The sequence below is a fragment of the Lissotriton vulgaris genome, chromosome 2_1 (genome assembly GCF_964263255.1).
Source record: "Lissotriton vulgaris chromosome 2_1, aLisVul1.2, whole genome shotgun sequence".
NCBI classification, from domain to species: domain Eukaryota; kingdom Metazoa; phylum Chordata; class Amphibia; order Caudata; family Salamandridae; genus Lissotriton; species Lissotriton vulgaris.
This window is the reverse complement of record NC_141687.1, coordinates 547319204-547332306: the sequence shown is the minus strand read 5'-3', so window position 1 is coordinate 547332306 and position 13103 is coordinate 547319204. Positions and strand designations below refer to the sequence as shown.

The window sequence follows — 13103 nt, the reverse complement described above, 5'->3', positions numbered from 1 at the left end:
GCAGGTTGTCAAGGGAGCGTAGGACATCTTAGTTGTAAAATTACTGCACAAGATTATTGCTAGCCCACTCCCTTTTTTATCTACTCTGTCCTGTCTCAAAGTGTTGTAGCTTTCAGGAGTGTGTACTGCCAGATCTGGTTCTGATGCCAAATCGGTCCATGTTTCAGTAATAAACAGGAGATCAATGTTGTGGTCAATGATGAGGTCTGCTATCACTTCTTTGTGTTTGCCCAGTGAGCGGGCATTGATAAGGGCGGCTACTATAGTAATTCCATTTTTGTTGTTAGTACATTGTGTGGTATTGGCGTCTAAATTTAGAACGATGGCAGGTTTGAAATGACAGTGGGGGCATGCTCTTGCCTGCATTTTAACCAGGCCGTCAAGTACCAGCTGAGTACATGCTCTGTTAAATGTTGGACGTAGTTGTAAGAGTTCCTTACCTGAGTATGATTTCATTAGGGCTAGGCGCTGCTGGGCAGGGGTATGGACCTGGGCCCGGTTAAGGCGCAGACAAGCTCAGATGGGCTTGCCTTTGGCGCGCCTTGCTGCATTAAATACTGGTGGTGGCGCCAGAGACTGGAGCGCTGACCCCAGCATAAGGCGCAAGTGACAGAGACCTCCCGGAAGCCCTCTGATCAATCGGCACAAGCCGTGTCGGACCAGGGCCAAGGAAGAAGAAATGAGAACAGCAGGTAAATGAAACTGTCAATGAGACTGTCACAAGCAGCATGAACATTTTAAAAATAAATCATGAGATAACGATTAAAAAACCTTTGTGTAGATGCGAGCAGCGTCTATGGGCTCACAGACTACCGCGTCCGCTGCGTGTGCGCGCTCTGCGTGCATTAAATACTGGTGGTGGCACCAGAGACTGGAGCGCTGACCCCAGCATAAGGCGGAAGTGACAGAGATCTCCCGGAAGCCCTCCGATCAATCGGCACAAGCTGTGTTGGACCAGGACCAAGGAGGAAGGAATGAGAACGGCAGGTAAATTAAATTGTCAATGAGACTGTCACAAGCAGCGTGAACATTTTAAAAATAAATCATGAGATAACGATTAAAACACCTTCGTATAGATGCAAGTTGCTAGCAGCGTCTATGGGCTCACAGACTACTGCGTACGCGCTTTGCGTGCATTAAATACTGGTGGTGGCGCCAGAAACTGGAGCGCTGTCCCCAGCGTAAGGCGGAAGTGACAGAGAACTCGCGGAAGCCCTCCGATCAATCGGCACAAGCCGTGTCGGGCCGGGGCCAAGGAGGAAGGAATGAGAACAGCAGGTAAATGAAACTGTCAATGAGACTGTCATAAGCAGCGTGAACATTTTAAAAGTAAGTCATGAGATAACGATTAAAAAACCTTTGTGTAGATGCGAGCAGCTAGCAGCATCTATGGGCTCACAGACTACCGCGTCCCCTGCGTGTTCACTCTCTGCGTGCATTAAATATTGGTGGTGGCGCCAGAGACTGGAGCGCTGACCTGAGCATAAGGCGGAAGTGCCAGAGATCTCCCGGAAGCCCTCCTATCAATCGGCACAAGCCTTGTCGGACCGGGGCCAAGGAGGAAGGAATGAGAACAGCAGGTAAATGAAACTGTCAATGAGACTGTCACATGCACCGTGAACATTTTAAAAATAAATCATGAGATAACGATTAAAAAACCTTTGTGTAGATGCGAGCAGCTAGCATCATCTATGGGCTCACAGACTACCGCGTCCGGTCTTGATAGGTAGCCAGTGAAGGTCTATCAGGTGGCTAGTGATGTGGCTGAAGTGTGGGGTGTTCAGGATAAGTCTGGGAGAGGCATTCTAGATGTTCTGCAGTTTCTTTAAGAGTTTCTGGGTGGTGGTGGTGTAGAATGTGTTATCATAGTAGAGTTTGCTGCTGACGAGTGCATGGGTGATGGGTATTCTGGACTTGGTGGGAATCCACTTGAAGATCTTACGAAGCAGGCGCAGTTTGTGGAAAGCAGGAGGATGAAACTGTGTTGATTTGGCAGTTCATTGAGAGAGAGGAGTCCAGGATGATGCTGAGGTTTCGCGGGTGGTCTGTGGGTGTGGGGGGTTCTGAGGGCTGCCAGCCGCTAGGAGTCATCCCAGGCGGAGTGGGTTTAGCCTTGTCTGAGTTAAGCTTGAGGCAGCTTTCCTTCATCCAGGTGGCGACTCCCTTCATCCGGTTGTGGAAGTTGCTCTTGGTAGCTGTGGGCTCGTCTGTGAGGGAGAGAATCAGCTGGGTGTGGTTAGCATAGGAGACGATGTTGAGTCCGTGGCTTCTGGCGATGGCGGCAATCAGTGCCATGTACATGTTGAAGAGGGTGGGGTTCAGGGAGGAGCCCTGAGGCATTCTGCAGCCGATCTCTGTGGGTTCTGAGTTGAATGGTGGAAGTGTGACTCTCTGTGTTTGACCAGTGAGGAAGGAGTGGATCCATTCTAGGGCTTTGTCGTGGATCCCCAGCCTTGTGAAGTCTTGCGCAGGGGATGTGGTGGGAGGCGGTGTTGAAGGTGGCTGAGAGGTACAGGAGGATGAGGGCAGCAGTTTTGCTTCAGTCGAGGAGGGTGTGGATGGATGTCGTCTGTAGCGGTGAGGAGAGCACGCTCGGTGCTGCAGTTGCTTCTGAAGGCCGATTGGGAGAGTTCCAGGATGTGGTTTGTTTTGATGAACTCCAAGATTTGGGCGTTGATGAGTTTTCAATGACTGGCTGGGAAGGGGAGTAGAGAGATGGGTCTGTAGTTCTTGAGGTCTGTCGGGTCAGCAGAGTGTTTCATCAGCAGGGGTTTGATCTCTGCATGCTTTGAGTCTTCATGGAAGGTGACGGACTCAATGGAGCAGTTGATGGTGTGGCAGAGTTCGGGTTCAATGGCGGTACCGGCTCTGTTGAAGATGTAGTGATGGCAGGAATCCAAAGGGGCTCCGGAGTGGATGCTATTCATGACCATGAGGGTGTCATCAGATGTGAGGCTGGTCCAGTTGGGCAAGATTTGGGGTCTGGAGCTATTGGGTGCAGTGGTTTTAGGTGGGGTGGGAGGGTCTTGGGTTGCGAAGCTGTCATCGATCTTGATCCTGCAGTGTAAGAAGGTGGGGAGGGTGTCGCAGAGGTCTGGAGAGGGAGGAATGTCTACTGTCTCTGTGCTGGGTTTGTTGAATTTTTTGACCATGGCTGTTGTGTGCGTTGGCATTGATGGGTTCCTGACTGGCTACTTTCTTTGTTGCTCTGATGAGGTGGTGGTGTGCGGAGATGGCGTTTTTGAAGGCTGCTGATCTGCCACAATCTTGCTGTTCCTCCATCTTTTCTTGAGCAGTCTGCAGGTGCACCTGGACTCTTGGAGGGTTCAGGAGAACCAGCTAGTTTTCTTGAAGGGCTGCTTGCCTGGGGGTTTCCTGATGGGGACCAGTTTGTTGGCGCAGTCTGAGATTCAAAAGTGGAGGTGGCCTGCTGAGGTGCTGGCATCCGTGGATGTCGGTGATGGGGTTTTGTTCAGGTAGGTGGTGAGCTGGTGTTCGGTGACCTTGTTCCAGATCCTGTGAGGATTGATATGGGTGTGGTGGCATAAGGTGAAATTTGTGAAGGAGAAGTGGTTGCAGTAATGGTCGGTTCAGTGTGTCTCAGAGGTGCGACTGACGGAGATGTTGTTGCTTGCGAAGATGGGGTCGAGGGTGTGTCCTGCTGAGTGGGTTGGAGATGTGACCAGTTGTTTGAGTCTGACGGTGGCGAGGTTCTCCGGTAGGGATGAGGTTTTGAGGTCATTGAGGATGTCCAGGTGAAATTAAGGCCGTAGAGGAGAATATAGTCCATTGGGGTAAGAGCGTTGTGGCAATGAAGTGGGCCATGGCTTCGCTGAAGTGGGGGCTAGGTATGGGAGGTCTGTAGATGAGGGTGCTGCCAGGGTGGTGTTCAGGTTGGTCTGGATATTGACGTGGAGGTGCTACATGTCGGGCAAGTGGTCATCGCAGCTGGTTGTGAGGCGAAGGGTGTTTTTGTGGAGCATGCCGATGTCTCCTCCCGGTCGGTTGGCGTGGCTCTAGTGAATGATATTGTAGCTGTCGGGGATGACGGTTGCGATGTCCAGTGCTGAGGTGGGGTTTATCCACGTTTTCGCAAAGAAGGCGACGTCGGGGAGATGGAGTCGAGCAGGTTCCAGATCTCCACGGCTTGGCTTTTGACGGAGCAGGTGTTGAGTAGGATGCATCTGAGGTGGTTGGGTCCAGTTCTTGAAGGTCGTGCGGTCGGTGGGTCTGGTGTGTAGAGCAAGGAGAAGGCATAGTTGTGGCAGGTGAACAGGCCTTGTGTGTCCTTCGGTAATGCGAGGTGGCAGGCGGTGTACCGTTTGGGGTTGATTATGTGGAGGGTGCTGGAATGATAGCTGTGGAAGGTCCGAGGAATAGGGTCCATGGTGCTGGGCGCGGTCAAGGTGAAGACGGGCTTACCTTTGGCGCGCCAGCGGCACTGCTGCTAGGTAGTGTTTAGGGAAGACTGTACAGCTGGGAAGTGGGAAAGCAGTGCTGGAGGAGTGCAGACCCAGGGGATGAAAAAAGGCTGCAAAAAAGAGGAGATTTTAGAGAAAGAGAAAAAAGCAGTAAAAGATAAAAGGAAGATGAGAAAAGAGCAGAGGAGCAAAAGACAGAAAAACGAGCAGAGGAGCAAAAAAGGCAGAAAGCAGAAAAACAGAGTGCAGAGAGCAGCAGCAGAGTAGAGATGCTCCTCACTGTACCACCAGGGATAAGGGCGTAGGACCTGGAAGGGTCAGGGGGCAACAGCTCCCAGGCGGAGCTGTGTGGAGGGAAGACATTTTCTGACAAGGTCAGTAAGATTGTTCTGAAATATTAAATAAACTCCTGGCTAACAGGAAGCGTGCAGTCTCATGAAAAATGCTTTGTATTCCCTTGCGGATCCTTCGATAGGCAAAGAAAGGAGGTGAAGTGCTTGCATTGTAATACATGGCGGTGAACCATCCATCCACTTTCTAGAAATAAAGCAGCAGCAGGACTCAGTGACAGCGGCAGGGACTGACAGGATATAATAGCAGTAGGAGCTGCGAGCAGTGACAGCTGAAGGGGTTGCAGGGAATGGCCTTGGTAAGAGCTTGAGATAGTGACAGTAAGACTCAGTGACAGCAGTAAGACTTCAGGACATGAAAACAGCAGGAGTTGTTGTGACTGCATTACGGGTTTAGGATGTGCCAGAAGTTTCACTGACAGCATCTTAAGTGAAAACAGGAGTGAATGAGTGTGACTAGAAGTGCACTGATGGAGATTTCCACCTATGTCAGAGTAGCAGTAGCACTTTTCATTTACTCACTCATTCACCCATGTACTCATTTCATTGGATTTAGCACCTACTCCAAAGATCTGTGTGTAACCTTCATACCACTGATTGCCGCTTTCACTGCTGCTGCCATGCTGTGCCCGTTACAAAGGGAAGTTAAGCCTGCACATCTGCTAAACTTCAGTGAGTGGGGCCAGCACCCATGGATTGGCCTACCATGTCTTGGGTAGATGGTGGGTGGGGCAGCTGAAGCTCTTTTAGCTAATGTGGTTGGTGCGCCTAGCTGTAGGCATGATAAACCTCAGGAGTCACACACACTCAGCTCTTCAGATACTAAGAGAGGGGGTTAAGGGCGGGGGTTAAGGGCCTTTTGATTAGCAGTAAGTAAGTAAGTAACTTTATTAACTGTGCGATTACTTAAAATCTTTACAGTATAAAACACATAAACAACACCCCCCACCCAAAGTACCCATCCCCCTGTAAAAACCCAATGTTCAGCTTTAAAATAGCACTGTGGCTGCACAGGCTCTATTTACTACGTTGTGTCCGTTAAAACTTCAATTAAAAGATTTTTTTTAAACATTTTTTTAATTAAAATGATGAGTTAGCACCGTTTCGCATCTTTGCACCTCCAAGGATCAAATAGTTGTATAAGAGTCCGACAGGGTTGTTCTCTCCATAATGCTAATTGTCAATACGATAAATTCTTAACGAGCCCCCTGTCCGGCCCTACGTTGGATTTCTGATTCCAGTGATTCCAGTTGCTTTGCAAGAAATCCCTAAATTAGGTGAAACTAACAGGGTTAGGGCACCAGATAATTTTCATTGCAGAATGACAGGACCCCTGAGTTCTGTGGCCTTTTGATGGAAATCAAGTGCAATTCTAACTTAATGGATAAACTGGGGGACCTCAACTTCCACCTGGAGAACAACAACGACCGCAACACCAGCACCCTGCTCGACAACCTCGCCAATCTTGGACTCAAGCAGCTGGTGTCCACCCCCACCCACCTCGCCGGACACACACTCGACGCAGTCTTCTCTTCCAGCACAGACATCGACTTCAGCCACGCCACAGAGCTTCAATGGACGGACCACAGCTGCGTCCACTTCACCTTCAAGAGAACGACGACCCACCACCACCAGCAACAGGCTGCCCGCAGAAGCTGGAACAAGATCACAGCAGACCAGCTCGCCACCTCCCTGAGCCAGCACCCTCCTGCCAGCTCAGCGAACCCCAGCCAGGCCGCTGACAACCTCACGAAGTGGATCAGCAACTGCGCGGACGAGCTCGCCCCGCTGAGGACCCCGCCCAGCAGACCCGGCAGCAAGAAAGCCCCGTGGTTCACCGACGAACTCAAGAGCTCCAAGAAGAACTGCCGAGCCCTCGAGAAAGTCTGGAGAAGGGAACCTACACCGGACAACAGGACCACCTTCAAGCTGGCCACCCGGAAGCACCACCAGCTGATCCGCGCCGCCAAGAAAACTGCATTCAAGGACTGGCTGGACAACAACGCACACAACTGCAAGGAACTCTTCAACATCGTGAAAGAGCTATCCAACCCCAGCGCAGGAAACAACGACATCACCCCATCGCAAGACCTCTGCAACTCCCTCGCCTCATACTTCCACAACAAGATCGCGGACATACACAACAGCTTCAACAACCAACCAACGCACACCAAGACCGAACAACCACCCCCCACCACCACCCTCCATGCCTGGACCCCGATCAGCACCGAAGACACCATCCGCACGATGAACTCCATCCACTCCGGATCACCGACCGACCCCTGCCCTCACCACGTCTTCAACAAGGCCGACGCTGTCATCGCACCCCACCTGCGAGACATCATCAACACATCCTTCGACACCGCCACCTTCCCTGAGAGCTGGAAGCACGCCGAACTCAGCGCTCTACTCAAGAAACCCACAGCGGACCCCACCGAACTCAAGAATTACCGCCCCATCTCGCTCCTCCCGTTTCCAGCCAAAGTCATCGAGAAGACCGTCAACAAGCAGATGGCCGCCTTCCTCGAGACTAATGGATCCCTCGACCCCTCACAGTCTGGCTTCCGAGCCAACCACAGCACCGAGACCGCCCTCATCGCCGCCACCGATGACATCCGAGCCCTGATGGACAACGGAGAAACAGCGGCCCTCATCCTCCTAGACCTCTCCGCGGCATTCGACACTGTCTGCCACCGCACCCTAGTACAGCGCCTCAGCAACGTCGGAATCCAGGACAAGGCGCTGGAATGGATCATCTCCTTCCTCGACGGAAGAACACAGAGAGTCCGCCTACCACCGTACAAGTCAGAGGCCACCGAAGTCATCTGCGGCATCCCTCAAGGATCCTCACTGAGCCCCACCCTCTTCAACGTCTACATGAGCCCCCTCGCGGCCATCGCACGCCAACACAACCTCAGCATAATCTCCTACGCCGACGACACCCAGCTGATCCTCTCCCTGACCAACGACCCCGCCGCCGCCAGAGCCAACCTGCACGAAGGGATGAAAGAGGTAGCCGAGTGGATGACGACCAGCCGCCTGAAACTGAACTCAGACAAGACTGAGGTCCTCATCCTGGGCTCTTCACCCTCCGCCTGGGACGACTCCTGGTGGCCTCCCGCCCTGGGCACCGCACCCAAACCGACAGACCATGCACGCAACCTGGGCTTCATCCTGGACTCCTCCCTCTCCATGACCAGGCAAGTCAACAACGTCTCCTCGGCATGCTTCAACATCCTACGCATGCTACGGAAGATCTTCTGGTGGATCCCCACCGAGACCAGGAAGACCGTCACCCAGGCCCTCGTCACTAGCCGACTGGACTACGGCAACGCCCTCTACGCCGGTACCACCGCCAAGCTCCAGAAGAGACTCCAGCGGATCCAGAACGCCTCAGCCAGACTCATCCTCGACATCCCACGAACCAGCCACATCTCCGGACATCTGAGAGACCTTCACTGGCTCCCCGTCAACAAAAGAATCACCTTCCGCCTCCTCACCCACGCACACAAAGCCCTACACGACCAAGGCCCGAGCTACCTCAACAGCCGAATCAACTTCTACGCTCCCAAACGCCACCTCCGATCAGCCAACCACGCCCTCGCCGCCGTACCCCGCATCCGAAGAGCGACTACAGGAGGAAGGTCCTTCTCCTACCTGGCCGCCAAGACCTGGAACTCCCTCCCGACCGACCTGCGCCTGACCCAAGACCACCTCTCCTTCAGGAAGAAGCTGAAGACCTGGCTGTTCGAGCAGTAGCGGCACCCCCCCACCCCCAGCGCCTTGAGACCCTACGGGTATGTAGTGCGCTCTATAAATGTCATTGATTGATTGATTGAACTTGCCCACCCTGGCAAGTAAACAAGTTGTGGTTTCTGAGAAGCACCAGCCCGAGGCCTCTCTGCAAGTTCTGAAGCCCAAGTTCCTTAGGGCCGGACGCAGCAGACGATGACGATCGCTGACCAGCTTTGAACAGCAGCATAAAAGGTGTAGCCAAGATTCTCTGTGGTAGTTGCATAACCGGCAGGAGATGGTACTGTCAGTTCATGCCCATTTTGGGTTAAAATCCAAAATCTTAACGGCCAGGAGGCGCAAATACAGAATTTTCTTTCTTGCTTGAGTTGAAAGTGAATCTTGCAAATATGGTTGAAGTTTGCCAGGAGTATATGAGTTGTCCAGGGCCAATGTGAGAGGGTTGTACCAGAGTGATGAGCGATCCAGTTCAAACGAGATGGTCTGGACTTGGCGCTTTACAGCTTGGGCCCAGGCAGAATAAGGAATTTCCTGAAGGGGCATGCTCTTTCCCTCGATTTTCAATAGGTCTATTGCTTGTTCCAACTTGGAGTGCCATGGGGAGCCCGCTACTCTGAAAATAATTTTTAGAAAGTGTTTACGATTTTTTTCAGGGGCTTTCAGTACCCTGATGTAGTATTTTATTAGGTCCCCCTGTACTACCAACTCCGGGCGGTTCAAACCTATTTCCAGCCTTAGCCTGGTGTTCCTTGCTTGTCTGGGAGCTTGTAGCACAGTCTTGTAAGCTTTCATCTGCGCCGCATTGATGACTTTCTCAAGTGCTCCTGGGAAGGCTAAGTGACCATACATGATAGCGGGAATCAGTTTTGCCCTAAGTACAGTCAACATGGGTTCTATTGATGGGGCGCTAAAGGGCGCACACGCAGAATGGCCGCACTGTAGTGGGGCTCCTGCTGCCTGGACAAATGATCCTCTCATTATCCTTCTCCGCCAAACCCTATAAAAATATTGTGCAGGTGTAGACTATATCGATCTGCAGACTCAGTGCAGATTTGGGAGTGATCGGCAACTCCGACTTGAAGATAGAGCCGTGGAAGTGTGAGACCGGGAGCTGGGCTGGAGCCTGTCTGATTGCACGGCCGGGAGCCCGAAACTATGCAACACCGCGGCGGACCACGAGGTGTCCAGGCCTCAACAGATAAGGCGTGGAAATAGCTCCCGCGTTTCATCGCCGCTGTGCCGAAGGGATTTGTGAAGGCACCGGAGCCACGCTGTGACCTACCAGCACCATCAGGAACACCCAGTAAGTTACTGAACATCGAGAAGAGGTGCAGTGATGGACTGTTTGGGCTGGCTGGATTATTGAGTTATGGTGCATGAATTGCGGCGGGGCTGACAGACGGAGAACCGGAGGGGGAACATCCGATACGGGGGCATACGCTGGTGAGGACTGGTATTGGACGCTGTGAAAGTGAACGATTCCCCCCCCCCCCCCCTCCACCCCCCCACCCGCTAATGAAACCTACGAGTGCGGATTGGGCCTGGCTGGCCTAGGAGAAGCGTGGGTCATCATAACACGGCCTGCTCCGGTGAGCTATACTTTTGTACTCCTGCCTGTGGCCCGGGAACGCTGTCGGAACTGGGCTGAGGACTGGAGACCCGGTCTACATAGAAGGTGAGCTGCGCTGGTCGCATCATGCTGTGTTTGGCGGCCGAGATTGACTGAAACCAGCAGGAGGTGGATCTACTACGTAGCTGAGAGCGCGATTGTACGAAGTGAGAAGGGATAGCAGATGTATGACCTGAGGTGCTGATTGAGCAGAGGGCATTGTGGCAGAGACATTACGCTGGCGGGAAACAAAGACGTGGGCACAACGGAAGATAGCAAACCATTCTTTACCCGCAATGCGATTTTGAACTGCACATCAGAGGCCAGTGAGTACACTCGGAAACCACAGGAAGAGACGCTGTTCAGGACACTGGTCTTCATATACTGCTAAATCGCATGTGTTGCTCCATGAAACCCTAAATTGCTCGACTGGCTTGTGCTGCGGAGAACATACTAGAGATCAGGAACCTCGAGGCGGTGGATCTCGGTCGCTGGCATTGGTGGGTGGTGACCCTGCCGCCTACTGAGGGATCGCGATTGAGTGTATCGCCTTGTGGACCTGTGCCCAACACAAGTGGAGACAACCTTAAGGCCGGATCGTTGCTCATGAGCAGAGCTTCCTCCCAACTCGGAGAAGAGCGTGGGAAGCAATCCTCGCCAACTGCGACAAGGCCCTGCAGGAAGCCCACAAAGCTGGATAATCGACAACCTAAGCTGTCCTTTGACACCACGACATCCAAAAAGGGATCGCGAAAAACGCCGGACGAAATGGTTGCGCAAAGCCCGCCGAACACTGAAGTGAGCACTGGTTCATCTCCTTCCGACATACAACAGCTTATGCAGGAAATGAGGCAAGGGTTTGCCACAATAGTTGATAAAGTCGATAGAATATCGTCTAGAATGGACGCCATCTCACAGAAAATAGATGTGCATGAGGAACGACTCACTGAGACTGAAAGGCGTATCTCTGCAAATGATGACACTACCGCTGCGCATACCACCCAACTCTCGAGAACGGATAATGTCCTCAGAGTCATTGCTGTGAAAAATGGAGTTGGAGGCCCGCAGCCGACGCAACAACATTCGCGTCATAGGCGTACCAGAATCCACCAATACTGGGCGCATGGAAGAGTACGTTGAAAAGATAATTCTTGCTGCAATTGGAAACGATGCGTTCTCTAAACAGTTCATCGTTGAAAGAGCGCACCGCTCACTTAGACCGCGACCCAAGCCAGGGGCTCCACCACGGCCCATCATTGCAAGGTTGCTTAATTACCGTGATCGAGATACCGCATTGGGAGCTGCACGTACCAATCAAAACTTGTCCTGTGATGGAGTCAATTTTTCCATTTATCTGGACTTCACGCCCATAGTACAGGAGCAGAGACGTAAGTTTCTGGATGTTAAGAAAAAACTCTGCACGTTACAAATAGACTATGCACTCCTGTACCCGGCGAAACTGAGAGTGACCCATCAGGCTAAACAACACTTCTTCACGAATCCTCAGCAGGTGGAGGATTTCTTGAAGGGACTAAGGCGGGCGAGATCTGGACGTCGACAAAACGGAGATGAGGGTTTAGGAGGATGAACATTTAATGGAGGAAGATGAGTGACGTTGCATTGTTAAGAGCGGAAAAACTGTACAGTTCTAATGGAGGGCACGAGAGAACTTGCAGAGTGGCCTCAATTGTGGAACAATGACGTCGTGAGTCAAGAGTAACATGGAAGGATATTGGACTACTGGTGGTAACGTATTCCAGGCACCACCCCACCCCCTCCTTTGGACTGCTCCCGCCTGAGACCCTGCAGGGTGAAGGGTGCGGTGTGGGAGGTGGATATGTGCATGCCTCAGATGACCCCTGAAGGGTATTCCCCATTGGTCATGTTTGTTACAATATGGATGTTGGAGTATTTACTTAAAAACTGGGATGGTGGGTGGGGAGGAACTTCTAGCAAGTTGGGGATGCTTCAGTGGGAGGAGGGAGGGGCTGGGTCTATAAAGTGCTGCAATGAGCCATGCGCTACCACGCTGCGTACTGATGACTGTACATTGCAACTGCATAACTGTAGTAGGCTAGGGTGCGGGCATTGTAGTTTACTTATAGGACAGGATGAGTTGTTGTGGTTTTTGTTGACAGGGAAGGAAGAGGAATGGTTGCAGGCAACTAGTTGGGATAGAGAAAGGATGCTGGTTCTTGAGCCAAAGAAAATGGGAGTTGTTGCATTAACAATGTACGACATGACATTTCTTACCATACTGTGGTGGCTTGAGGATGGAATAGGAGCTACAGTTCGCATGACTGATGGGAGGGATGGGAAATATGGCAAGTTGGGCTGGCCACAGTGGGTGGGAGGGGGGTAGGTTGTTCTGAGTCCGTGACACTGAATGGGTGGGCAGTTGGGGTTATTGAGGGGGAGACATCTGACACAGGTGGAGTAAAGCAGCCAGTTGGAGGTCAGCGAGAGGGGGGAGATCTTCCTAGGAAGAAGATTAGCTTGGGAAGAGCAGATAAAGTTTGTTGCGTATATACATGTATAACTACTGTTTATAGAACTAAGTTTGGTAGGCACAGAAGCGTGGGTTGGAATGAAGGAAGAGCCACAGGTGGACCTTTTGCAGACAGATTGGTTGGCATGATTTTGTGATGGTGTGCATGGAACGGGATACTAAAATAACAGTTATGTCTTGGAATGTTCGTGGCTTAAACGATGCCAGGTAAGGTAGGAAGGTACTTGCATATCTGGATAGGCACCATGTGCAAATTGCATTATTACAAGAAACACATCGACGCTCCCGCTCTAACATCACATATGCATGCAAATGGGCAAATATGAGAAGTTTCTCATCTTATTCTGCGTATGCCAGAGGTACGGCAGTCAAAAAGTCAGTGCAATTTGCGAAGCTAGGGGAGATAGTTGACCCAGAAGGGAGATTTGTTTTGCTATGGGGCAGGCTTGGGACTGATACGG

At 51.9% G+C, this 13103-nt stretch overlaps 1 long non-coding RNA gene across 1 annotated transcript in view; it reads left to right on the top strand.

Annotated features, from left to right (window-relative positions):
- Window positions 1-641: 641 nt before the first annotated feature.
- Window positions 642-13103, top strand: part of LOC147730731 (uncharacterized) — a 99950-nt gene continuing 87488 nt past the window's right edge. The window contains exon 1 of the long non-coding RNA XR_015308597.1: window positions 642-1580. This is a non-coding gene — a long non-coding RNA (uncharacterized LOC147730731). The remainder of the gene's footprint in view (window positions 1581-13103) is intronic.